General features: G+C 33.8%; 1 protein-coding gene and 2 pseudogenes across 9 annotated transcripts in view; all 3 read right to left on the reverse strand.

The window, feature by feature from the left end:
- The window catches only part of CCDC102B (coiled-coil domain containing 102B), an 845,733-nt gene that overhangs the window by 112,840 nt on the left and 706,411 nt on the right, over positions 1-26,482 (reverse strand). The window lies entirely within an intron of this gene.
- On the reverse strand, positions 17,159-18,568 carry LOC140498734 (WD repeat-containing protein 43 pseudogene; annotated as a pseudogene).
- On the reverse strand, positions 18,458-24,688 carry LOC140500987 (WD repeat-containing protein 43 pseudogene; annotated as a pseudogene).

The raw sequence follows: 26,482 nt of genomic DNA on the forward strand, positions 1-26,482 counted from the left end.
CATTCAGGTATAGAATCATTCTAATTCCAGGTTTTTATTATTCCATTAAAAATCATTTGACTTACATTTTTGGGATTTCTAAATTAGGCAAAAGGTATTAGGTCCACAATTGTTAGCTGATGAGAAAACATGTGTGGTATGAGTTGAAGGGTCATTAAATATATCAACCACTTGCCTCCCGGAGTGTCTAGAATTGCTTGAATTAACAGCATTTCTTAAGGTCTGTTTAAAATGGTTTGATATATTCATTACTGGCAAGGAAACACATTACTTAGCCAGTATTATTTTATCTCCTTAAAAATAACATTGCTATCCACTGTCATAGAATGGATCATATAGTTACTGAATTGCAATATTACTGTTAGAGCCAGAAGAGATTTTAAAGGTCATCAAAGTATATTTCCTTCTTTTTATATAAGTGAGACAATGAGTCCAGATATACTCAATGATTTATCTGGAGTGACATATCTGTTCATGATAAAGCTGGGACTAGAATCCAGGTCCTTAAACCTGTACCCTTTTGACAAATATTAAGTTTTGATGGGCAGTAACAAAGGATCCTCTATTTGGTCAGTAAGGATCTTCACTGAAGGGTTTAAATAGCAAAGGAATGGTAACATGAGGACACTGGATCCCTGTGTCACACGTGGGAGAGTCATAAAAAAAAAAGGGAGAAAACAAGAAAAAGTTAATGAGGAAGCTGAAGGTATATCATTTCACAATTTCCCTGCCATTCTCTACTTGCAAACAATGTACCCATATTTTTTGTAAAACTGATGATTTGAGTGTAAGATTATTCTTCCTGGTTATTGTTGAGCTGTTCTTGTTGTTGTTGTTTGGGTGGGGGGCGTTTGTTTAAGCCCATCTAATCTATATTGAGTATTAAAGGTTTAAATTTCCATTCACATATGTAAGAGATATTAAAAAAACAACAACAACAACAACACTGTTCTTCCTGTTAACAGAAGTTTTCTGTCTAATTTCCAAAGAACAAATTAACAACATAACTGTAAGGACTTTTGGAGGCTATTCAACAATATGTTCTATATTTGGGGGGTGAAAAGGGAAGAATTTATTTCCTGGAGAATGAAATCTGATTTCTTCACATTTATAACTTGGATTTTAGATGAGGCAGAAGTTGTGGTACTTTAGGGAATAAAGGAGAGTTGGGAATGATAGCAATATTATAATCTTATAATCAAATGGAAGCTGGTCCTATTTCCCATGATCATTAATGTAAACAGCTGGTTTCTGGCTGGTAGATATTTCCAGATGCTGAAGTATGAAGTGCTAAGGTGGAACTATATTAACCAATAGATGGTATTTTTTCCTTCTGTGATTTTTGCCATTCAGTATATTTTAGATGTGTTCTGTGATGTCTTCCTGCATAGCCTCCAACAAAAGACCTCCTTATATCATTTTATGGGGTGTGTGTGTGTGTGTGTGTGTGTGTGTGTGTGTGTGTGTGTGTGTGTGAGAGAGAGAGAGAGAGAGAGTTTATATGTCTGTGTGCACATATGAACAGATAAATATCTGTGTCAATAAAGTATCTTATTAAGTATCTATAATGTAATAGGTACTGTAATAAGCACCAGGACTACAAAGAAAGGAAACAGATAGTCCCCCTCTTAAAGAGCTCACAGACTAATGGGATGAGACTGCATGGCAACTACAATGACTGAAGATAAAGAAAAAGAGATGGAAGAGTGGTGTGTGTGTGTGTGTGTATGTGTGTGTGTGTGTGCGCGTGTATGTGATAGTCACTGTTAGAAACATCTGGCTGCAGGCCCATTTTCCTTACAGAACAATCTGTGATTTGAATTGTCATTGTTTATAATCTTCTTTTATGAACTTGCTTTCATGTGTAAATCTTACGTATTTCTGTTCTAAGCATTTTGACGCTGTTGTAAAAGCATTCAGAGTCGTTTATAAAGCAACATGACTCTTTTTGGCAGATGGAAGTTCTAGTTTACTCTATGCCTTTTGCTTAGCCATGAGAATTCTTGTTCTCTCTCTCTCTCTTTCTGCCTCTGTCTGCCTCTGTTTCTGTCAGTCCATCTCTTTGTGTCTCCTTCTCTCTCTCTCTGTTTCTCTCTATATATTTTCTCTTTCTTTTTCTACATTCATAGGCATGTAGCATTACATATGTATTATGTACAAAATAGATGTAGGTATATATACATATACATATATACAAATAAAGAGGTAAAATTATTTATATTAATATGCTAATGAAACAAAATTGAGTCTGACAGTAGAAAAGAAAGAACATTCAGGGGAAAATAGGTATTGGCCTAGTCTGTGACCTCTGAGTTTGTACAGAAAAACACAAAATTAGAATTCCTGAATTTCATAGTCCTGAAGAGATTTAAGACACAAACTAGTCTATGCTTAAACATACGTAAACAATAATTTTACATATAACTTGCCTTTGCTTGAAGGTCTCCTTTGAGGTACCTCAAGATGCAAACATTTTCACTCGTAGATAATGCTAATTCATAGGAATATTTTCCTTATATCTAGCCTAACATAATACCATCAATTAGGGCTTTATTGAAACAACTACATGGATATCAAAAGTTGAATATTTTGTGATACTTTTTGTTAATTGGTGTAAGTAGAAATCTATAATAAACAAATTATCATTGATTTTCTTATTAGTGATCAACCAACTTTTGTTCATTAAATGGCCTTTCCGGGCTGTGAACTACATTTCATTTTGAAATTAATTTTTATTTTAAAGTTTCAATTTACGGAGTGAGGGTATAAATAGTAGATAGAGTACTAGTCAACACTTAAGAGACCTATGGTTTAATCCATACTTCCATCCTCAGAAATGTGTCCTTGGAAATAACCATAGTCTCAGTGATTCTTATCTTTTGATATATTTCTCAAATGAATCTTAGTAAAGATCACTGAATTTAGAGGCATACCTCCGTTATTTCATTGTATAAATTTATAAAACTATGAAAAACCATAACCTGAACCTTAGAGTCAATTTTGTAGCATGAGATTAGAGACAATTGTTCAGGTAAATATCTGAATCAGGTAAATTACCTTCAAAATATCTTATTTCAGAGATGAACTAAAATATTGCCAGCTTTATACTGATAAAACTCTAAGTATTAAAAAATCAGACAAAGAAATGATGGTGAGTAGTAATGAGTACAACAGATATTTTTTAAAAAGTGATGAAAGGGGTGGTGGTGGTGGTGGAGCCAAGATGGTGGAGAAATGGTAGGAATTCCCTTGAATTTTCCCAAATTTTTCTATAAACAAAATTAAGATAACACCTCAAAATGAATTTTAAAGCAGTATAACCAACAATAGAATGGGATGAAACAATTTTCTAGTGCAAAGCAACTGAGAAGTTTGTTAGGAAAAGTCTATCTCACTGCTTGTGAGAGGGAAGCACAATCCATTGTAGGCCATGCTCAAAAAGCCAACAGCAAGCCTTGGGGACTGCTCATTCAGACAGTTTCTGAAGGTTTCAGCCCACGGATTGTAAAGGGGTCGGACAAACAGTAAAAAAAAAAAAAAAATGGTTACAGGGAACCCCATGTTGGCACTAGGAAGAAGTTTTTCTTGCATTAACTACACATGACTGGAAGTCACAACTCCAGGGCAAAAGAAGAATGCTTATGGTTACCCGTAACCACAGCACAAGCAAAGAAAGCAGTAAAGACACCTCTCCTTAAATAATACTGCCTTCAGAAAACTGAGAACTTACTGACTCCAAGAACCAGGTTTAAAAGCAGTAGCAATAAAGGTGTGAAATTTGGGACAGTGCTCCCTCCACCCAAGGATCACTGTCAAACTTTAACAAAAAATTAAAAGTCAAGTAATACAATGGGAAAACGAGCAAAAAAAAAAAATAGCCTGACCATATAAAGTCACTATAGTACCAGAGAATGTAAAAACATGAACACAATGAGATATAAAATGCAACATGAAAAACCTCACAAAAAAAAAAAAGTGAAATGAACTCAGCCAGAAAAATAATTCCTGAAAAGTTCAAAAAGTGTTTTACAAATTAAAAAAAAATAGAGAGAGAGAGGAAAAGTTGGGGAAAGAAATGAGATCGATGAAAGAAAATCATGAAAGTGTCAATAACTTGATAAAGGATGTGGAACATAATACTGAAGAAAACTACACGTTAAAAACAGAATATGACAAGTAGTAAAAGAGGCATAAAAAAGTCCCCAAAAAGAGAATTCCTTAAATAGTAGAATTGACCAAGTAGAAAAAGTGGTAAAAAAAAAAAAAAAATCAATGAAAGAAATTCCTTACAAAGTAGAATTGGGCAAATGAAAATTAATGACTTCATAAGACATCAAGAAACAAGTTAATAAATCAAAAGAATGAAAAAAAAGAAGAAAATGTGAAATATCTAATTGGAAAAATAACTGACCTGGAAAATAGATTGAGGAAAGATAATGTAAGAATTATTGCACTACCTGAAAGCCATGATAAAAAAGAACCTAATCATCATCTTTTTTAAAACTCATCAAAGTAAACTGTCCTGATATCCTCAAACCAGAGGATAAAATAGGAAGGGAAATAATTCACTGATCACCTCCTAAAAGATATCCCCAAATAAAAAGCTGCAAGAACCTTTATACCCAAATTCCAAAGCTCCTAGGCCCAGGAGAAAATATTACAAGGAACTACAAAAAAAACAAAAAACAAAAAAAAAAAACCATTCAAATATCATGGAACCATAATCAGAATAACAGAAGATTTAACAACTTCTGCATTAAAGAATTGAAAGACTTGAAATATGACATTCTGGAGGACAAAAGAGCTAGAAAGACACCTATCCAGCAAAATTGAATATAATGCTCCAGGAGAAAAAAGTGATATTAAACAAAATAGAGGATTTTCGATTATTCCCAAGGAAAAGACTGAAGCTGAATAGAAAATTTAACCATCAAATATAAGACTAAAGAGAAGTATAAAAAGAGGTATCATAAGGAATTGAATAATGTAAAACTGCTTACAGTTCTATATGGGAAGACAATATTTGCAATTCCTAGGAACTTTATCATTATTAAGGCAGTAAGAAGGAGTATATGTACAGAGAGAGAATTCATGGATAACAGTTACTGTGACAGAATGATATACAAAGAATAAATGGTGAGAAAGAGGGATAGACTGAGAAAAGGAAAAAGGGAACAGAATGTGATAAATTACCTCACATAAAACATGCACAAAAGAACCTTTACACATTAGAGGGGAAGACAGGACTGGAGCTGGAGGGCAAGATTTGAACCTTACTCAACAAAATTATCTGAAAGAGGGAATAACTTATACAATGAGTTGGGCATAGAAATCTGTCTTACCCTACTGAGAAGTAAGAGGGGATGAGGATAAGAGGAAGTGGGACAAATAGAGTGAAGGGTGAATTGGGGGAGGTGATGCTCAGAAGTAAATCATTTTTAAGAAGGGAGAGGGTGAAAGAAAAGAAAGAAAAAAATAACAAGGGTAAAGTAGGATGGAGGGAAATACCCAGTAACTTATCATTTGATAAAAACTGCTGGGAAAACTGAAAAGTAGTTAGGCAGAAACAAAGTACAGATCAATACCTCATAAAATATACCAAGAAAAGGTCAAAATGGGCAGATAATTTAGACATGAAAAGTGAAACCATAAGCAAATTACAGAGTGTAAAATAGTTTATCTGACAGATCTGTGGACAAGGAAGTATTTATTACCAAACAAGAGACAGATAGCTTTATGAGATGTAAAATGGATAATTTTGATTATACTAGTTTTTTGAAATGCACAAACAAAATAATGCAACCAAGACTAGAGGGAAAGTAGAAAGCTAGGGGGAAATTTTGCAACACTTTCTCTGACTAAATCCTCATTTCTCAAATATATAAAGAACTGTGTAAAATTTATAAGATACAAGTCATTCTCATTTGATAAAATTTCAAAGGATATGAATAGGCAGTTTTCATATAATGAAATCAAACCTATCTTTAGTCACATAAAATTGTTTAAATAACTTTATAGGAGAAATGAAAAGTAAAATAACTCTGATGCACTATATTACACTTCTCAGATTGCCAAAAGTGACAGAAAGGGAAAATTACAAATATCAGAATTGATATGGGAAAAATAAGACAGTAACGGTTGCTGCTGGAGAGCAATTTGGGCCTATGCCCAAAGAGCTATAAAAGTACCCATACCCTTTGACTCAGCAATACCATTGCTAGAAAATTAAATGCTTCTTTCCTCCTCTCTTTATGTACCCAAGATGCTATCCATTCTTAATGGCTTCAAACAAGTCCCAACCCTTCCAATAAAGTGACTATTCCAGTCTACTTCATGTGTATCTGTCTTTATCTCTATTCTCCCTCCTTAAAAGATTAATTTGACATTTGTCGTATTAATTAACTATAGTGTAAATATGTTTTTTCCTTCACCCGAATTTTAACTTTTTAAGGATATAAATGGTAATTTATTTTCATTTGTAGAGTACCAACACAATTCCTTCTATATTGATTGAATAATGTTTTCTAAAAGAAGAATATGGCTCCAAGAAATAAAAATACTATATGAATGTTAACTTTTATTATTACAAGTCATGGACTCTTATTCCAGTCCAGGGAAAAAGTTTTAGGGGTAGATTTCTTTGCTTAAATTCTTATGGATGTGGATCAGTTTTCATTCCATGTACAGCATGACTTGAATTGAGCACATGGTGTTTGTCTAACATACACTGAATTTATTCTAATGGCGTGCAATTAATTCTATCAATAAAAAAAGAGATATATAGGAAATCTCATCTATGTTTCTCTTTATGAAAGATGATTGTATAAATCAGTAATTTGTCATGGTTGGGCTATCATTTTTAATGTGGAAATGGATGGTTTTCCAAGAATTTAAGATTCTATTGGTTTTTTCTATACAATACAATTATGTTGAAATTACAAGTAATTAGGTAAATATTATTGCTGAACCATTTTATCTTTTTCAAAAGAAGCAAGCATGATTCAATAAGTGAATGTTTATTTGGTATATGCTTTGAGAAGAGTTATAAGTCTCACTTTTCATGAACAGGAAACTTGGAATAATTTAGAGAATTTTCATTCATCTTAATTACCAAAACCTTAATGTAACTTTATTATCTGCTGTATCAAACCTCTTCTGTAATAATTTCCCAAATGGTTTTAAAATGTCTAGGAGAAGCAAAGAAATTTTTATTGCTGTTAATTTTATTTCAGAGTGATTCAGAAAGCTAGAGACAAAATAATATTTATCAGCAGTAGATTTTTGGTTCCTAGAAAAATTATAGCAACATTGAAAAGAAAAAGAATAATTTTTCTATTTCAACAGAAATGACAGAAACAAATTAAAGCAATTCATGATATTCACAAATTTAGTAGACATCTAAAGTATGAAATCTGGGAAAATCTTACTAAATTGGAAAGACTTTGTTAAAACAATCTTTCTTCATGCCATAAATATAGCTTTAGATAGCTATATAGTAAACTCCAATTATTCAGGGGCTTTCCATCATGGTATGAACTTTTGGGCATTTCACTGCTCATTACAGAGAGTAGAGCAGAGAGAAGAAGTAAAACTCAAATCAGTTTTGCTGCTTGTCATCAACTTTGATAAAATATGTGGTCACAGGGGAAATGGAATTAATTGGCTAATTTGACAGTTTTCATATTGTTCTATGGGTTTAATTACCTTGTACTTTCCCTGTCCCCTTCTACTAGTAGAAATAGAATTGACTTTCAAAGGTGGTAGATTTTCTCTCTTAAATCTAATTCCCAATTCATTAAATAATTCCTTAAAAATAAGTTAAGGAAATAATGTTTTATTTATAGCAAATTTTTTTAAAAAAAAGTACTTCATGGTCTTATTCTGTTTAATGCTAAGTATCCAATTGGGCTAAAATTTTTCTACCTGTGGTTGTTTATCTGCACATAAAAATTCAAGCATCTGCTGTTTACAATTTTTGATTTACCTAGCACTTTAAGTGAATATTATCAATTCTATATTTTCTCTAATCATTTTCTCTCATCATATTTTCATCATTTTTACTAATAACAGAGCTTTTTTTCCAAAAAGTATATTGTATGAAACAGTGTTTTACTTTTACTTTATTAGGGCAAGGGAGACTCAATAGATTTTCAGAAATGACTTTAACATTTATCCTGATAAATTGTGGGGTGACAAAGTGAATAGAAATATATTGACAAAATTTTATATTTGAGGAATAAACACTTAGAAGTGATGTAAGTAAGGAGTTAAAAATATCTTAAAAAGAAACTAATTTGCTATTCACATCCTTTTGTTGTTGTTGCTTTGTGTTTTGTATGGAGACACAGAGAAACAAACAAATAGAAAATGTACCTGAGAACCTCAAAGCAGTTTGTTTGTGACTGAAAAAATATTTCCTTCCTTGCAGTTTTCTAGATCTATATTCTAGATTCATTTTAAGCCTACAAGTTTTTATAAAATTTGACATTATGTGATAACACCATTTGCAGCTGTAAACATTAAAGCATGTTCAATTATAAACACTTAATGGTTATATTTGAACTACATTTTTAATGCAGTTGTTTAAACACCAATCTAAGTAAATGTTCCCCAAAGACATGAAATACAAGCAAAGTTAAGATAGTTTTTTCTCTTTCCAAGTATGAGCAAATTGCCAGTGAATTAGTTGAAACAACTATAAATGCTCTCTAAGACTATATAATGACTCCAATCATCTAATTCATTATACAGTAGTTCCCTATTTGTTTGGAAAGTTTTGATGGTGAATCTATAATTTAATAATATAACTGGAATTAACTGTAGAACTAACAGCAGAAATAGCTGTTGCAAATTACATGCACTAGAGTCTGAGAACTTCATTCATTAGAATATCTTGATCTCTTGGTTAGTGTCTACTCTATTTTGCCTATAGCTACAAGACATTTTGAAAACACATAACATCAATGGCATATCATTAGTAAGGGTTGAAAAGATGAGACTTTGACAGTTGCTGAAGAATCAAAGACTAAAATAATATATAGGTAAATAAACAGAAGGACAATCATTTTAAGTTGACTACACAATTTTTCTCATAATGACCAATGATGCAGAAAATGTGGGAAATGAATGGGAAAGGGTTTTTTTTTTTCTTGTGAGAAGTTATTAGATGAATAGTTAGAGCTCCACTGGTACCATAAAATGTAAAGAGACCAAGAAGAATGATGCAGATTGATCATACTGCTGCTGCTGCTGAAGATGATGAATTAATGATCATCTATTATGTAACTGCTACATGTCAAGGACTCTGCCTAGGTGGTAAGGGTATAAATAAAAAAGTGAGACAGTTCCTGCCATCAAGGACTTTATATTTTGCTAAGGTACTTGGAGAAATGATGACAACAACAAAAACAGTTGACCTTTATACAATCGATTAATATTCTCTTTATATACACCTTTTATATAAAGCTCTTTTTTCATATGTAACAAAGGTAGTTATGTTATTCAGTAGATAGAGCTTCAACATGAACTCAGGAAGATCTGAGTTCAAATCATCTTCAGACATTTACCAGTTGTGTGACCTTAGGCAAATCACTTAATTGCTGTTTGCCTCAGTTTCCTTATCTGTAAAATGGGGACTTTAAGAGTAACTGCCTCCCTGGTTGTCTTGAGGATAAAATAAGATATTTGAAAAGTGTTTTACAAACTTTAGTGTTATATTACTGCTACCATCATTTTCATGATCATGATCATCATCTCATTTAACCCTCAATGAAACTGTTAATTATATATCAAAATTATTATGGTTATCATTTTATAGAAAGAGAAAGCTGAGTCTTATAGAGCTTATATGATTTGCCAAAAGTCACACAGATGGTATTGAGGATGGAATTTGAAATGTGGTCTCTGTTGACATCAGTTCTAATATTCTTTCCACTATTGGGCAGAACCTATTGAAAAACACTGTAAGGATCACAAGGCAAAAGAATTGTCTGATTTGGTCCATTTTGTTAAACTTTCTCTAATTAGGAGTTTACATATGAGATATAGATTTTTCTTTTTGGCCGGTGCTTTCTGAGATTTTAATGAACTGAATATTTAAAATTATTTCATCTTTTAGGACTGTTACATTGTACTACAAATACATACAAAATTTTGTTAATTTCTGGCTAAATTCTTCAATCTTGTTATCTTTCTAAGACTTGCTGTGGTTCCTACTAGATGGAAAGAGAAGAAAAATGAGACTTTTCTTCATCAAAAACTGAATGTTGAGTAGAGGAGATTGAGCCCACCACCATCTTACCCACCATCTTAAGCAGTGGAAACATAAAAGTGTGGGTAGAAATTGGGAGTTCACGTTGCAAATGTATCATAAGAGATTTTCAACCTAGTGGATAAATAGCTTTACATGGGGTGGAAAGAAGGTTGTGGTAGTTTAAGACTCATCCCCTTCTCTCTGCAAAGGAATGTAGCAGATCTGGGGTGTTTTGATATGGGCTGTAGATTAAGGCTGCACAATGGGGGATATAAGATATCAGGAAAGGTCAGTGTGACTCCATTTGCTATGATGACCTCTTTTACTTTATATAGTTTCTACCTCCCCTCCTACTTTTCATCATTTTTATTAGTAGTATAGGAAGCATGAGAAAGAAAGAATATTGGGACTTTATATTTCATTGGGGGAATTTTAGATAAGTAAGATGAATGATGATGATGGTGGTGTTGATGGTGGTGGTTGTGGTGGTGATAGGCGTGGTGGTCGCGGTGGTGTTAGTGATCACTGTTGTTCATATAATATGTTAGGGTTTGCAAAGTGTTTTCTATATAGTCTCATTTGGGGCTAACAACAACCCTGTGAGTTAGCTATCATTACCCTCCTTTTATAGATGAGGAAAATAAGACTAAGAGTTTAAGTGACTTGTCAGACTGCTATTAAGAATTATATATCTAGTCAAGTTTTTGAGGCAGAATTTGAACATAAATTGACCCTGATTCCAAGTCCAGAACTCTGTCTAGTAGAATCTTTTTGAAAAGTGATCTGATAGTTAGCATACAATAACATTAAAAAGAATTATAATTTTAAATAAGATTTTAGCAAAACGAATACAGCATCTTATCATGAGATTAATATATTATGATCAGGTAGGATTCATACCAGGACGACAGGGCTGCTTCAATATTAGGAAAACTATTAGCATTATCAATCACATCAACAACAAAGCTAACAAAAACCACATGATTATCTCAATAGATGCAGAAAAAGCTTTTGATAAAATACAACACCCATTTCTACTAAAAACACTGGAGAACGTAGGAATAAAGGGAACTTTCCATAAAATAATAAGCAGTATCTATCTAAAACCTTCAGCAAACATTATATGCAATGGGGATAAGCTAGATGCATTCCCAATAAGATCAGGAGTGAAACAAGGTTGTCCATTATCACCACTATTATTCAATATGGTACTAGAAATGTTAGCTGTAGCAATTAGACAAGATAAAGATATTCAAGGAATAAGAGTAGCCAAAGAAGAAACTAAGTTATCACTCTTTGCAGATGATATGATGATTTACCTAGAGAATCCCAGAGATTCAAGTAAAAAATTACTTGAATTAATAAACAACTTTGGCAAAGTTGCAGGTTACAAAATAAACCCACACAAATCTTCTGCGTTCCTATATATTAGCAACAAAGTCCAACAGCAAGAGATAGAAAGAGAAATCCCATTTAAAGCTAGGGTAGACAGTATAAAATACTTAGGAGTCTACCTGCCAAAACAAACCCAGGGATTATATGAACACAATTACAAGAGACGTTTTGCACAAATAAAGTCAGATTTAAGTAAGTGGAAAAACATTAGTTGTTCATGGGTAGGCCGTGCTAATATAATAAAAATGACAATTCTACCTAAATTAATATACTTATTTAGTGCCATACCAATTAAACTATCAGACAATTACTTTCTAGAGCTGGATAAAATAATATCAAAATTCATTTGGAAAAACAAAAGGTCCAGAGTAGCAAAGGGACTAATGAAAAGAAATGCTTGGGAAGGTGGCCTAGCGCTACCAGACCTCAAACTGTACTATGAAGCAGCAGTTATCAAAACCACTTGTTACTGGCTAAGAAACAGAGAGGTAGACAAGTGGAATAGACTTGGCACTCAAGATGCAGTAGGCAAGGAATATAGCAACCTTCTGTTTGATAAACCCAAGGACCCCAGCTTCTGGGATAAGAACTCATTGTTTGACAAAAATTGCTGGGAAAACTGGATAACAGTGTGGTGGAAATTAGGGATAGACCCATACCTGACACCGTACACAAGAATAAAGTCCAAATGGGTACATGATTTAGGTATAAAGATTGATACCATGAATAAACTGGAGAAGCAAGGAATAGTGTATTTGTCAGATCTGTGGAGAAGGGAAGAATTCTTTACTAAAGGAGAGATAGAAAGCATTATGAAATGCAAAATGGATAACTTTGATTACATTAAACTGAGAAGTTTTTGCACAACCAAAGCCAATGCAACCAAAATCCAGAGGGATGTAGTAAATTGGGAAAGAATTTTTACAGCTAAGCTAGGGGATAAAGGCCTCATTTCTAGAATATATAGAGAACTGACCCAAATGTATAATCATACAAGTCATTCCCCAATTGATAAATGGTCAAAGGATATGAACAGGCAATTTTCAGAGGAAGAAATTAAAGCTATCTATAATCATATGAAAAAATGCTCTAAATCACTATTGATTAAAGACATGCAAATCAAAACCACTCTGAGGTACCACATCACACTTATAAGATTGGCAAACATGACAGAACAAGAAAATGATAAATGCTGGAGAGGATGTGGGAGAGTTGGAACACTAATTCATTGTTGGTGGAGCTGCGAGCGCATCCAACCATTCTGGAGAGCAATTTGGAACTATGCCCAAAGGGCTACAAAAATGTGCATACCCTTTGACCCAGCAATATTGCTACTAGGACTATATCCCCAAGAGATCATAAAAATGGGAAAGGGTCCCACATGTACAAAAATATTTATAGCAGCACTCTATGTAGTTGCCAAAAACTGGAAGTCAAGGGGATGTCCATCAATTGGGGAATGGCCGAATAAATTATGGTATATGAATGTAATGGAGTACTATTGTGCCATAAGAAATGATGAACAAGAAGACTTCAGAGAGGCCTGGAAGGACTTATATGATCTGATGCTGAGTGAAAGGAGCAGAACCAGGAGAACTTTGTGCACAGCAATGACCACCGTGTGTGAGAGTTTTTTCTGGTAGACTTGGATTTTTGTAATAACGCAAAAACTTCTTATAAAAAAAAAAGAATCCCAAAGGTGGTTCTCAAGGCAAAATGCCTTCCACACTCAGAGAAAGAAATATGGAAGTCACTCACAAAATGTAGCAGATCATGTTTGTGTATGTGTATGTGTTTGTGTATCATGTTCTGATTTGTTATACGATTTCTTTCATTTATTTTAGTCTGACTACATAGCATGACTATAGTGAAAATATACTCAATAGGAAAGTATATGTAGAATCTATACAGAATTGTATGCAGTCGTGGGGAGGGAGGGGGGTAGTGGGGGGTAGGTGTGGGGGGGATAAAATCTCAATTGTATGGCAGTGATTGTTAAACATTAAAAAATAAAAAAAAATAAAAAAAAGAATTATACTCTTTGAATATACAATAAAAGCTGAGTGTACAAGAAGTAAACAAAATACGGTCTCTTCAAAGGTATTTTAACAGTATTATTTGTAGTTACAACCTAAACACTAAACATATATTCCCCAATAGAGAAATGGTTAAATAAATTATGTCATAAAATATAATACTATAATGCAGTGAAAACGTGTGTGTGTGTGTGTGTGTGTGTGTGTGTTCATCCTTCATTGCTGAAGAAGACCATGCCCTCAGAGAAATAATGATATGACTTGCACTTGACTTTGTTTGAAGTGAGAGAGGACTGTGCAGGTCACCAGCTTCACTTCTCCTCCAGAGCCTTCTGAATCCGGTGACCAGATACTCATCAGGATGACTGGAGATGACCCAGGATGAGGAAATTGGGTTAAGTGACTTGCCCAAGGTCACACAGCTAGTGAGTGTCAAGTGTCTGAGGTGGGATTTCAACTCAGATTCTACTGACTCCTGCACTGGTGCTCTATCCACTGTACCACCTAGCTGCCCCAAGGCAGTGAAAATAAATGGAACTATAGATTAATATTAAAGGAACATCACAAAATAATACAAATTTAAAATTAGGAAAACAAGAATAAAAATTTGTATATGTATGTTTATATGTGTGGATACATATATATATGTACCTTCATATCTGTACATATGTATATGTATATATGTATGTTTATATTTATGTGTACATATAAACACATGTTTTCCCAAGAAAATCCCAGTGTGATGAAGAGTCAAACATGACTAAATGAATAAATAAGAAATATAACTTATCACCTTATAAAGAAAATGGAATGAGACACTAAAAAAGCTGTATTTTGAGACATAGAAGAATTGACTAAACATTTCATATATGAAAATGGGGTTTCTTGACTGTAAATAACTTTCCAAGTAAGCTTAAGGAAGAAAAGTGATTGGAACTGTGGGAGAGATGAGTATTCCATATTGGGAAATTTGACTGAGGAAAGTAGGACATAGTTTGCTATGCTTTCTAGATTTTGAAAGAACAATTTTCAAATCCTTCAGATAAGGGACAGAATAGAATCCTGTGAATTCAATTTTCTAGGGGAAGTCAGCTCAGGAGGAATTTGAAATTCTAAAGGATAAAATGAGGAAGTCAGAAAAAGAAGTGATTCTACTGAAGACAAAGGGGTGAGTTGTCAAAAAAAAAAAAGATAGATATAATGGGAATAAACACATAGAAGATGGACACGATGGCAGGTGAGATAGGATAAAGAAAACAGTATAAGTTGGTCCCATAAGAGTAGAGCCAAGATTGCTAAAGCTTTGAACTAACTGAGGGTGGATTGGAATTGTAAAAAAAAAAAAAAAAATGCCAGTTACCACAAATACAACCACAACAATAGGGAGAAGACTAATGTATAGGGTGTATAGAAGGATGACAAGGGACAACAGAAAAAAATGTGCACTTTTCAAATATAATCCTACTATTTCTAATTTCACTTCTCTTTTCTCTGACATAAAGAATAATCTTTGTGCTGTAGAGGAGAGAACAAAAATGCCTAATAAAAAATTGAAACAGAGCATAGGTAATTACCCTTAGTAAATTCAAGTCACAAGACTCAGACAAACTATTTCCTGAATCATTCAAGGCACTGAAGTTCATAGAGGATATGATTACTAAATAATTGTCTGTAATTTCTGAAAGATCATGAAAAATAGGAGAGATAGTAGGAGGATTAAAAAGGACAAGTGTAGTCCTGATTTTTCAAAAGGGAAGAAGAATGGAATCTCCAAAAATAGGAGAGTGTACTTTACTTCAATTACTGGAAATAATTCTACAACATATTATTAATGGGATAATTCTTATTTGACTCTGATACTGCTTTTTCTGTATAAGCCAGACATCCATTTGGATTTTGTCCTTTTCTTGCTATATAATGTGAGATGATGATCTATACCTAATTTCTGCCAGATGTAGGGAGGCATTTGAAAGACCTTTTCAGGGCATTGCATTGGAAAAAACAAAAAAAAAAACAACAACAAAAAAAAACCTATTTATATGTGTCTCATAATTCAACACAAATCCCCAGATGCTTCCAGTTTCTAGAAACTTCTCACCTAAGGTTACCTTCTATCTTATCAGTATGTATCCTGTATGCACCTAGTTATTTATATTCTGTCTCCTTTTCAATGTAAGCATTTTGAGCATAAGGATTTAGATTGATACTCTCCCCCCCGCCCAGTCTTTAGCACATTATTAGACATAGAGAAAGCACAAAATACTTGCTTGTTGATTCTTGATTATATACTTCTTAACTAGGGATCTATGAATTTTAAAAATTTGATCGATGTATACAATATAATAGGTTTTATTTGTAATACTGTGTGTTTTCTTTTGTATACATAAAAATATTCTGAGAAGGGATCTGTATACTTCACGAACTTGCCAAAGTGTCATAAAAAAGGAAAAAGATAAATAACCTATGAACTATAAGTTATTGTGATTAGATGGATGGCGAACTAACTGAAGAGCTGAATTCAAAAAGTAATAATTAATGGTTTGATATACAGAAATACTGAATAGAGAATCTCAAAGTTCTCTATTTGACTCTGAGGAATTTAACGTTTTTACGACTGTCTTGGATAAAGGAAGAGAAAACATCCTCACCAAATTTGTAAGCAACAAAAAACTGAAACGTTATATTTACAAAAAAATCAAAACAAAACAAAAACTAGAAGATTATGAAATTTAATAGTCATAAAAATATAAACTTAATCTTTATATAAAAGAAAAAAATTGAATGCAAGATGATTAGTGTAATATAACGTTCAAAAAATGAAGACAATATTAGGGTATTTTAAGAAGGCAATAGTGTTTAGGCCTTGGAACATGATAATCTTCCCAGTTAGACAGTATTTTCAGTAGTATGTTAAGTTCCTTTCTTTTTTATGTATTTAACCAATCGTTCCAGACTAAGGTCCTGATTTTATTTTATATTAAATTTTATATATTACATGTGTAATATATACTATTTTATATAGTATTAAAGATAATGTATAATATATAATATATATATAATTATAGATATTTACTTTTGTATTATAAAACTATAAGATATGTAGGATAAATGTTTCAGTATTTTACAGGAAAAAATTTATATTTACTGTGTAAAGTTGATAAACAATGGAAAGAACACTTTCATTTAAATAGTTAAGTTTGAGGTGGGAAGGACAAGGGGGAGAGCATGATGAGACAACCATTTTGAATTTGGAAAGGTGGGAGGGCCTTTTGCATTTGGCCACATAGCTTAATCACAGAGACCACTCTTTCCAGGCTAACTTGGCAGATTTCAAAAAGGTGAACCAAAGTTTGTAGTTTTATTGGTCCACTTTTTCCTTTCATCTTCATTCTTTTTCAGGTTCCTTTTCTGGGTCTAAATCAGAATCTCAATTTCTTTTTCAAGGTTTTTCTTCCTCTTCATGATTTCCTGTGTTCTAATCTATTTCTTGTTCACCGTCATCTTCATCTTTCTTTTTATCCTTTTCATTTTTTCTCTCTTGATCCTCCTCCCAATTCTCATCAGAATTTTTATCTGCCATTAAGTCATCATCAGACTCCTCTTCAGAAGATTCTTCCTTATAAACCAATGTGGTCATCTGCTCAGACAGAAGCACAGTTGAGTTTTTTTCAGATGTTGCCACTTATGTAATAAAAAGGATGAGTTTTCCATGCAGAAGAGAGAGCTTTCTTCATGTTTTGACTCTGTTCTCCATCAACTGTCATAGCATGCCTAATTGGGATACCAGGTCAGGCAATGAGGACAGATAAGGTGAATGTATAGTTAACACATTTTAACCATGGAACCATGAAGACTGCACTATTTGAATGTCCTTCTAACATCTTAATAAGTTCATTCAATAAAAGAAAAACAGTTTGATGCACTTTATTTAGCATATAGCAGTCATTGTTTCTAGGCCCTGCACTAGAAGAACAGGATCTACCTTCAGGTAACCTTTTCTTTTTTCTTTCATGGTATTTATATCCATTGCTCCCAAATGATCTTCATTACTAACTTGGTCATTCTCCTTTAATCTCCTTTTGTTTCTTGTTTTCTGTGTCCAGTGTAGGTTTCATGGCTGCTTGATGACTAGGAATCCAGGGCATAAAAATTTGGTCTCTGAGTACATCACTGGTGTTCTCACCTTTATTACAGCTATTCCTATTTTTGGAGTCCAACAATTAATATCTCTTATCAGCTACAGATGGGGTTCTTTGGAGTTCAAAGACTACCACTATTTTATATCTGGGTGTAAATGACTGCCATATAAAAGTAGCAAAGATTGCTTGTCTGAACAAAGAAATTTGTTGTAACTGGTAAAGGGGTTGGTATTGATTCTTTGTCTTTTCCAGATGTTGCAGTATGAATAGTGTGATCCAAAGTCAAAGCCTTTTTTGCAGTTTCCACTTAATATCTGTTTAAATAAATAGACTTGTCCATCTCTGCAAACAACAACTAACTTTACAGGCTCCTGTTTGTTTTCTAACAGAGTCAGGTTAATGTAGTAATTGTAATTTTCATCAGTAATTGTAAAAGTCATCACTTCATTCTTCTCTTTTTTTTCTGATCAAATTTGTCTTATGTTAAGTAACTGGTCATTCACTGCTCCAAACAAGAAATAACAAATGGCTGACTTTCTTTAGGAGGTCTTATAGTTGTGAACATCAGTGATGAAACAGCTGTGGCATGACCTGTGAAATGTCTAGACACTTCTTTATTCTCTAAGCCCCACAGTTTGATAGCTCAAGCAACTGAAGATATTTATGCTGCACTCTTTAGAATTTTCAGGAAATAGGCTATCTGCCTATAATGAGTTTGACTTGATCTCTCTACAGATGTCTCTCATCAAATCTCATAGATTGATAGTTAGACCAGCTGAAAGCAACATTTTCCCATCAGGGCTGCTGATGTCACCTATCCACTTGCATTTTACTCTAGAAGTCTGTGTATTCAATTCCACAATATGTTTACCATATGAACAGCTATACAAAAAATCAGTATCTTGGGCCACTTTATACAATTTATTATCATGTCTACCCCTTACTAGTTTGCTCTGTAACTCTCCCTTTACTGTGTTGTGAAATAAAATTTTGCTGACTGCAGGCCAATATGTAAACCTGGTCATTTTTTCCCTATAGTTTCAAATTTCCTTTTTTTCTCTCTGGGACCTTCTTTGGCCAGCAACCACAATGGGACCAGGCCAGACAGGTGAAGGTGGCAATGAGGTGAGCAGAAGGAATGAAATTCTGGTGCAGGTGACTGCTTGATGTTTCCCACACTTGCAAGCTACCATCTGAACCAGCAAACCTGGGTCTCAGGAGAGAAAGCACAGGGAATCCCAGAGAGGGTTTGGGGGTCACAACAGTCTCCACCACTTGCTGCCATTATTTTTCTGCCTTTGCAAGCTATGTTAAGTTCTGTATGCAATTTTTAGGGTAAGAACAATTAATTGGAATTCATCTAGAGATGTGCAACTAGAAGGCTAAAGAGTATTGAAATAATGCCAAACGAGGATAGTTTGAAGGAACTATAGAAGGAGGTTGGAAAAGACTTGGGGAGAGCCATGAGAGCCTTCTTAACATATTTAAAGGTTTGTTATATAAACAATAATATTCATAATTTCTTTGCTTGGTGCCAAATGGCAAAACTGGGAATAATAGAGGGAACGAGTTAAAACATGATGTGAGCAAAGCTTACTATTAATATTAAATTTCTTTAAAACCATAATAAGAAATCTTGAAGGGGGCAAATTATCCCTCACTAGACATATTTAAGTAGAGACTGGATCACCAAGGCATTCAGAAAAGTCAAAAGATAAGGTAAGATCATGGTGGGACTTGATTATATGTGAATTCTCTGATAATTCTAAGATATGGTATTTTGCAAAAATGACAAGAAAATACCCTAAACTTGAATTATATAGGTTTTTTTCTATATTGCAAATGAAATTATGGAGATAAATGTAATTTGTGTATATTTATAGATAACATGCATCTATAGATAAATATAATCTATCTATAATTACATATATTTAGTTGTTTTGCTTGTTTTTTTGCACATTTTTAAGTGTTATAAAATAAGTTATTGCTGTTTTTGAACCTCTAACTTTATTATTGCAGAGAGCTGCTATTGAGGAAACTTCCATCCATGCAGATTAGCAACATTTCTGCACCTCATAATCCTAAAGAGAAGATGGAATGGTGAGAGGTTAAGAGATTTATCCAGGACAAAATAACCTGTATATTTTATGGAGCCAGGATAGGGCTAGAAAGAGGGTATTCTTGGCTAGACAGTTAGTTCTTTCACTAATCCATAAGGACTTCCAGTACGACTATCTCTACTAAGTTAACTTGGGATTCAATTGGTTACTTTTATTAATACTTTGCTTCTTCAAGGCATTCTAATTATTTCAAATAGAAAGAAACATATTTTCCTCAACTTATAAGATATATACAGATGAATCTTGCTTTGTATGTAGGTATTCACTTGTTATTGTTTATTCTTCATTCTCAAAAAGGATCAATGACATCACAAGGATCATGTCTTGACTGGTGCATGCATTGCATTTAAGTGAGGCAAAGCTGTTCAAATTCACCAGCTTTACTCTCTCCTCCAGAGTCATGTGAGTACTGTGTCCAGACAACCATAAGGACAATTGGCATTTGCCCAGGTACTCACATAGCACATATTTGTATTTATAAACTAAACCATTTATACAACTGATGTATTTCAAAAATCTGTGTTGGAATGATCTAGGGATTTTTTTTTTTTTTTGACATTCAGCTATTCCTTTCATACATTCTACATTCCAGCAATACTATACTACTAGCAGTTTCTAGACTTTACATTTCATCTAACATTTCCATAAATCCACAAAGGCTGACCCCTCCCAATGCTAGGAATTCATTTTCTCTCTTCAGTCTAGTCCCTTGGTATGCATATTTTTCTCATGGCATAGCTCAGGTGCCACTATCTATTCATGAACTTTCCTTGTGTGAGGCCAGTATTGAACTCATAAAGATAAATCTTCCTAATTTCAGGTCTGGTATTCTATCCATTCCACCATCTACCTGCATGAGCAGTGGCCTACCCATCATGGATGCCACAATTAATGAATGATTCTGTTCCCACTGAGTCAATAAAAATGTCAAATGATATAAGAATTTTAATTACTATGAAAGGTGATATGGACTGATTGCCAATTACATGTAATTTTCTTTCAGGACTTCTTTGGGAAAATTACAAGTACATAGAAAATGAACATGATAAAGATTATACATATGTATACATATATAGAAGCACATGTAAATTTATATTATAAACATGCAAATTCACAAATAAAATATATCAGAATATATGTACTTATTAATGTAATAAATTATTATATTTCATATTAAATATATTTGATCCCTCAATGTGATTTGTATCATCTTCTTCAAGATTTTCCTCATAGTAGCATAGATCAAAAATTATAAGCAAAGTCAGTGGAAAAAAAGTAGGGTATTTTCTCACTGAAAATCTCCAAGCAAGGACTACCTGATTGAGTCAAATATATTATGAAAAAGACAGAAATATTTTAGGTATAATTTATGCCTATGATGACTTCTGAAGACCTTTTCCACTCTGAAATTCTGAGATTTTGAAAAATTATTTGATATACAAATTTGATATACAAAAATTATTTGATATACAAATTCCTGTATCAGATTTTTACCCACATATTTATTTGCAAAATATGGTCAAGTTGTACATGACAGAATGTAGAAATTAGCAGTTCTTAATAGATCAACAGGATTAAAAATTGAGTATCTAAAATTGGCAAGAGGTAAATTCATTATATACTTTATCCAAGAAAAAATATAAAAATCAAGAAGACCATCTGAACTCTCTTTCCTTCATGTCCTTCAGAGAGAGACAGACAGAGACAGACAGACACACACACACACACAAACACGTAGAAACAGAGAGACAGAGACAGAGGGGAGACAGAGACAAAGAGAGGGGAGAGAGAAAGACAAAAAGAGAGAGGCAGAAAGAAAATCAGAGAAACACAGAGAGAAACCTGGAAGTACCAGTGCTTTAAAGTTCTGAGTGGCTAATGCCAGGGGAAACAGTCTATTAACAGATACTATTTGGACAGACAATTCAGAAACAGGCCAACGGTACAGGATATTATGCTTGTGGGGGTGGGGTGGGGTTGTGCAGCACTCTACCAAGCCTGAGAGAAAGAACATAGCACTCAGCAGGGGCTAGTTCTGACCAACCAAAAGTCAGTCTGGAATAAACAAAAGCTGGTGAATCATCAATTGCCCAGTGTGGAAGGAGGCTGAGACAATCTGAGATCCAATACCTCCCTCCCCCCCAAAAAATGAGCAAACCAGTTATCAGAGGGGAATAAGTCAGGAGAACAGTAATAAAGAAAATAAGAGTGGAAGAAGGTTAAAAATTCCAAGCATATAAAAAAGAAATCTGGGCAGGGCGAAGATGGTGGAGTAAAGGCAGAGACTGTCTGAGCTCTCCTCAAAATCCTTCAAAATACTTTTAAAAATGACTCAAAACAAATTCTAGAGCAGCAGAATCCACAAAAAGATGGAGTGAAACAAATTTCTGGTCCAAGAAAACTTGAAATGTTGACAGGAAAGGTCTGTTGCCCAAGAGTGAGAGAAAAGTGAAGTCAGGGCAGGCTGAACTAGCACAGGTCAGGACCCAGGAAAGCCAGAGCAGGCCTCCAGCCTACTGAATCATTGGCAGCAGCCGTAGCTTCCATACTTCTCAGCCCATAGGCACCAAAGACAACTTAGAAGGTCAGCAGGATAGGTCTGTCAGACATAGGTGAAAGTGGAACTCAGTGTAGGGTAGGCTGAGCCAGCACAGCTCTGGTCACAGACAACCAGGAGCAGGCTTTAGGAGTGATTGAATCTGTAGCAGCAGCAGCTTCTGTTTCCTGGAGCTCTCAGCTCACAGACAGTAAGGGGGTTGAACAACTGGTCAGAAGGTTACAGAGTTTTGTTTGTTTTTTTGTTTAGTTTAGTTTATTTTTGTTTTGCTAGCACTGCACCAGGACTGTTGCTTTGCCCAAACTTGGGTCTGGATAGCAGTCCTGGGGCAAGGAGAAGCATTAGCATAGCAAAACTTGCAGAAGCAGTGGAGAGGGGACCCTCCCCACAGTTCAAGGGCAAAAAAGAGTAATTGTGGTCACTTACAGACCAGAGAACAGGACAGGATAGGAGTAAAAGCCTCTCCTTAGGTTATACCACCTTTGAAGAACTGTCAGTTTACTAGAGTGTGGCCACTATGCTTCTTGGAGTCATAGATGAGAGTTAGGTGAATCAGGTGAACACCAAAGGTAGAAAGTATCCCTGAAAGGAGCTCAGCCACCCTTACACCAGAGGTACTAGTCTTCCTTGAACACACCCTAGATCCCAGCTGATGGGAAAAGGAAAGGGGAATATCAAGTGAGAAAGAAGGTATTAAGGATGAGAGAAAGACAGTCAGTGAGAAAAGGCCCAACATAAAAACGAAATTAAGGTAAAGCAACTGAAGTTACATAGTACTGTGTTTGCAGCAGCACAAGTAACTTGAAACTGAAAAGTTTTTGCACAGATAACAATCCATATAGGATAAGAACAGAAATTGTGATATCCAAGATACCTTAACTATTAGACACACACACACACACACACACATACACACTCATTTACTTGTTCAAATGACTTGAACAAACAATTTTCAAAAGAAGAAATGCAAAGTCTTATACAAAAAAAGTGACTAAAATGCCCATAATATTTGAAACAAAGAGTCCATTTTTGAAATTTTACCACAAGGAAGCTATCAATACTTAGAGCAGACCTTTTTATGATTTCTAAAAATTAGAAACAAAGCACATGTATACCTCTTGAGGAACAGCTAAATAAATTTTGGTCTATGAATGTAATGGAACATTACCATGGAAAAAAAATAATGTTTGCAACAAATGCAGAAAAGCATGAACATGTCTACATGAATTGATTGAGGCAGAAGCAAATAGATCCAAGAAAAAACGATATACAGGAACAACAACAATGTAAATGAAAATAAAATGACACCAAAAAAACAAAAGTAAATGCCACAAAATTACAAGAATAAAGTGGGACTCATATAAAGATATATCAGAAGACATCCGCAACCCTCCCATTCTTGGAGATGGGAAGTCCACAGTTGTTGCACATTGTATATGTTCTCAGATTTTTTCAATTTATTGATCTGTTCATTTTGTTTTTCTTTTTCCTTTCCAAGAAAATGTCATTTGTCATATGAGATTGCTTTTTGGGAGGGGAAGTGGAAAAGATACAAGGGAAACTATGGCCATGTAACAAACAGAAAATATCAAGACAAACTTATTTTTTAAAAAAGAGAAATATAATTGGGAAGTGTTTAACAAATAAAAGTAAAATACAATGCATATGTTGAAATTTATGACTTTCTAAGTCAATATCAGGACAGAGGCTGGGACTATTTTCTTTTGGAATTTGATATCACTGGATTACATGATTCATGAGATCCTAATCCAATCAAAAGTTCTATTAGCCTTTGAATCTACAATTTAATGAGGTAGTAGCAATACTTTTAGGAGCAGCTAGACCATGTAGTGAATAAAGTAGCCAGTCTGGAAACAGGAAGACCTGAATTCAAATCTGGCCTCAGACACTTACTAGCCATGTGACCATGTGACCTCAGGCAAGTCACTTACTGTCATTTGCCTCAATTTTCTAATCTGTAAAATAAACTGGTGAAGAAAATGGTAAAAAGCACTGTGGTATCTTTACCAAGAAAATTCCAAAATAGAGTCACAAAGAGTTATACATGACTGAAATGACTGAATAACAACCATAAATATTTTATGTATAAATATAATATTATATATAATAAATATAAAATACATATATTTTATGTATCTAATAAATATTTCTATAATTGTCGCAAACTGGGTATACAATTTTACTCCATGAGGCAATCATGGTATTTTTTTTAACAGTCTATGAATAGCAAATATGCATGTTGTAATCAGAGTGGGAAAATTAATCTTACTCTTTCTCAATGTTAAGCATAATTGTTATTGGTAAATAATATAAAATCAAATAAATCACATCATCTATTTTAATTAGTGTCACTTTTCCAGTGACAATTTTTTGTTTTTTCATTTCTTATGTCATTCTTCAGAATTTGTAGTCAGCATTAGTGTTTCTAATGTTGAACTGTTTAATCACCACCATCGCTTACAAGTTAATATGACAACTTTTCTTGTATCTTAATACTTGATAGCTTGTCCCCTGACTTTCTACATCCATCTTCCTGAGTTGTTTGCTTATACTCCCCACTTTGAACACCTATTTTATAATAGGCACCAAATGGGAATGAGATGAAAGGAAATAGAAAAGTGAATCTAGAGACATAGAGACCAACTTAGATATTCAAAGTTGGGAAATTCTGGAGTGTGTAAAATTTATTTTCCATTGATCACGTAACCAAAGAGATATTTATATACAGAAGCATTTCATGTTCTACATGTCCATGTAGGGAAGTACCTTAATGGAAACTGTGATAAGAAGAAGGACCAGATGAAAGGGTTAACAGTTTAGGACAAATTTATCACTACTTCCTATTGTGGTTTTCTCCTTTGAAGGGACATAGGGATACACTCACCAATAGAAAATTAAATTCAAAGTGGCTAATTTTAACCCCATGGGGCAAGGAGTCTGTAGCTATGATGTTTGTGAGTGGGAGTAACTAATTGTGGAAACTTCTACCCATGCAAATTAAGAAGAGTTGACTAAAATACTGAGTATTTCAGTGAAATGTCAATGGTCCATTAGACAAATTCTTAGAACACAGCTAGTTTCTGTCAAAGGCAACACTTTAACAAAAGTCTTTTGACACTATCCACTACTGTCTTTCTCAATCTCCTGAACTGATGTTGTCAGAAAATGCTAATTTAAAAATTATTATGTATTTCTAAGTTATTATATTTATGCTTCAGAATCACTATGAACTCTGTCAAATTGAGTAACAATTTTCATTTTAAATATCTCATAATTCTCATGTTTTCCCTGGAAAATTTGTTTCCTTTTGGAAAAGGATGCTTTCTATTAGTGGGTTGTAAACTTTATCTCTTATACGCTGAAGTACCATCTCAGAACCCTAAGTTGTGATAAGAACACATAAGTAGTGATAAGAACACAAATGCCAATTAGTAAAGAAAGGTAGTTTTAATAAATGATTTTAAAAGAGAATATATTTGGTGATAGAAGAATTACATATAAGATATATTGCCCAAAATCTGTGTATGTAGAATGTTTACCATTTGAGACAGGTTTTATATTTGTAAAATGAAGGATCATAGATTTAGGGCTAGATAGAACTTTAGAGCTAATATTGTTCTTCATTTAACAGTTGAGGAAACTAAGGGTGAGAGATTGAATAATTTACTGAAGTTCATGAACATACAGTAGGTGGCAATTGGGATTCAAGTACAGATCATGGCATTATAGGATCAGAGCTGGAAGGTACCTTGTAAGTCACCTGTTCTAGGCCCCTTATTTTACATACGAGCAAACTAAAGGGGCAAATGAGGCAAGCGCTTTGCCTAAGAGTCAACATTTGATCTCTCAGTCTGTGTTCAAATCCATTGTTCTTTCCACTGTACTTCTACTTCTAACCTCTGTTCTTGATTTATATGTCAAAAGTGCTAGAGAAATTCGTTTCATGAAACACTAATTAGAAT

This window comes from Notamacropus eugenii, chromosome 4 (assembly GCF_028372415.1).
Source record: "Notamacropus eugenii isolate mMacEug1 chromosome 4, mMacEug1.pri_v2, whole genome shotgun sequence".
Classification (NCBI taxonomy): Eukaryota; Metazoa; Chordata; class Mammalia; order Diprotodontia; family Macropodidae; genus Notamacropus; species Notamacropus eugenii.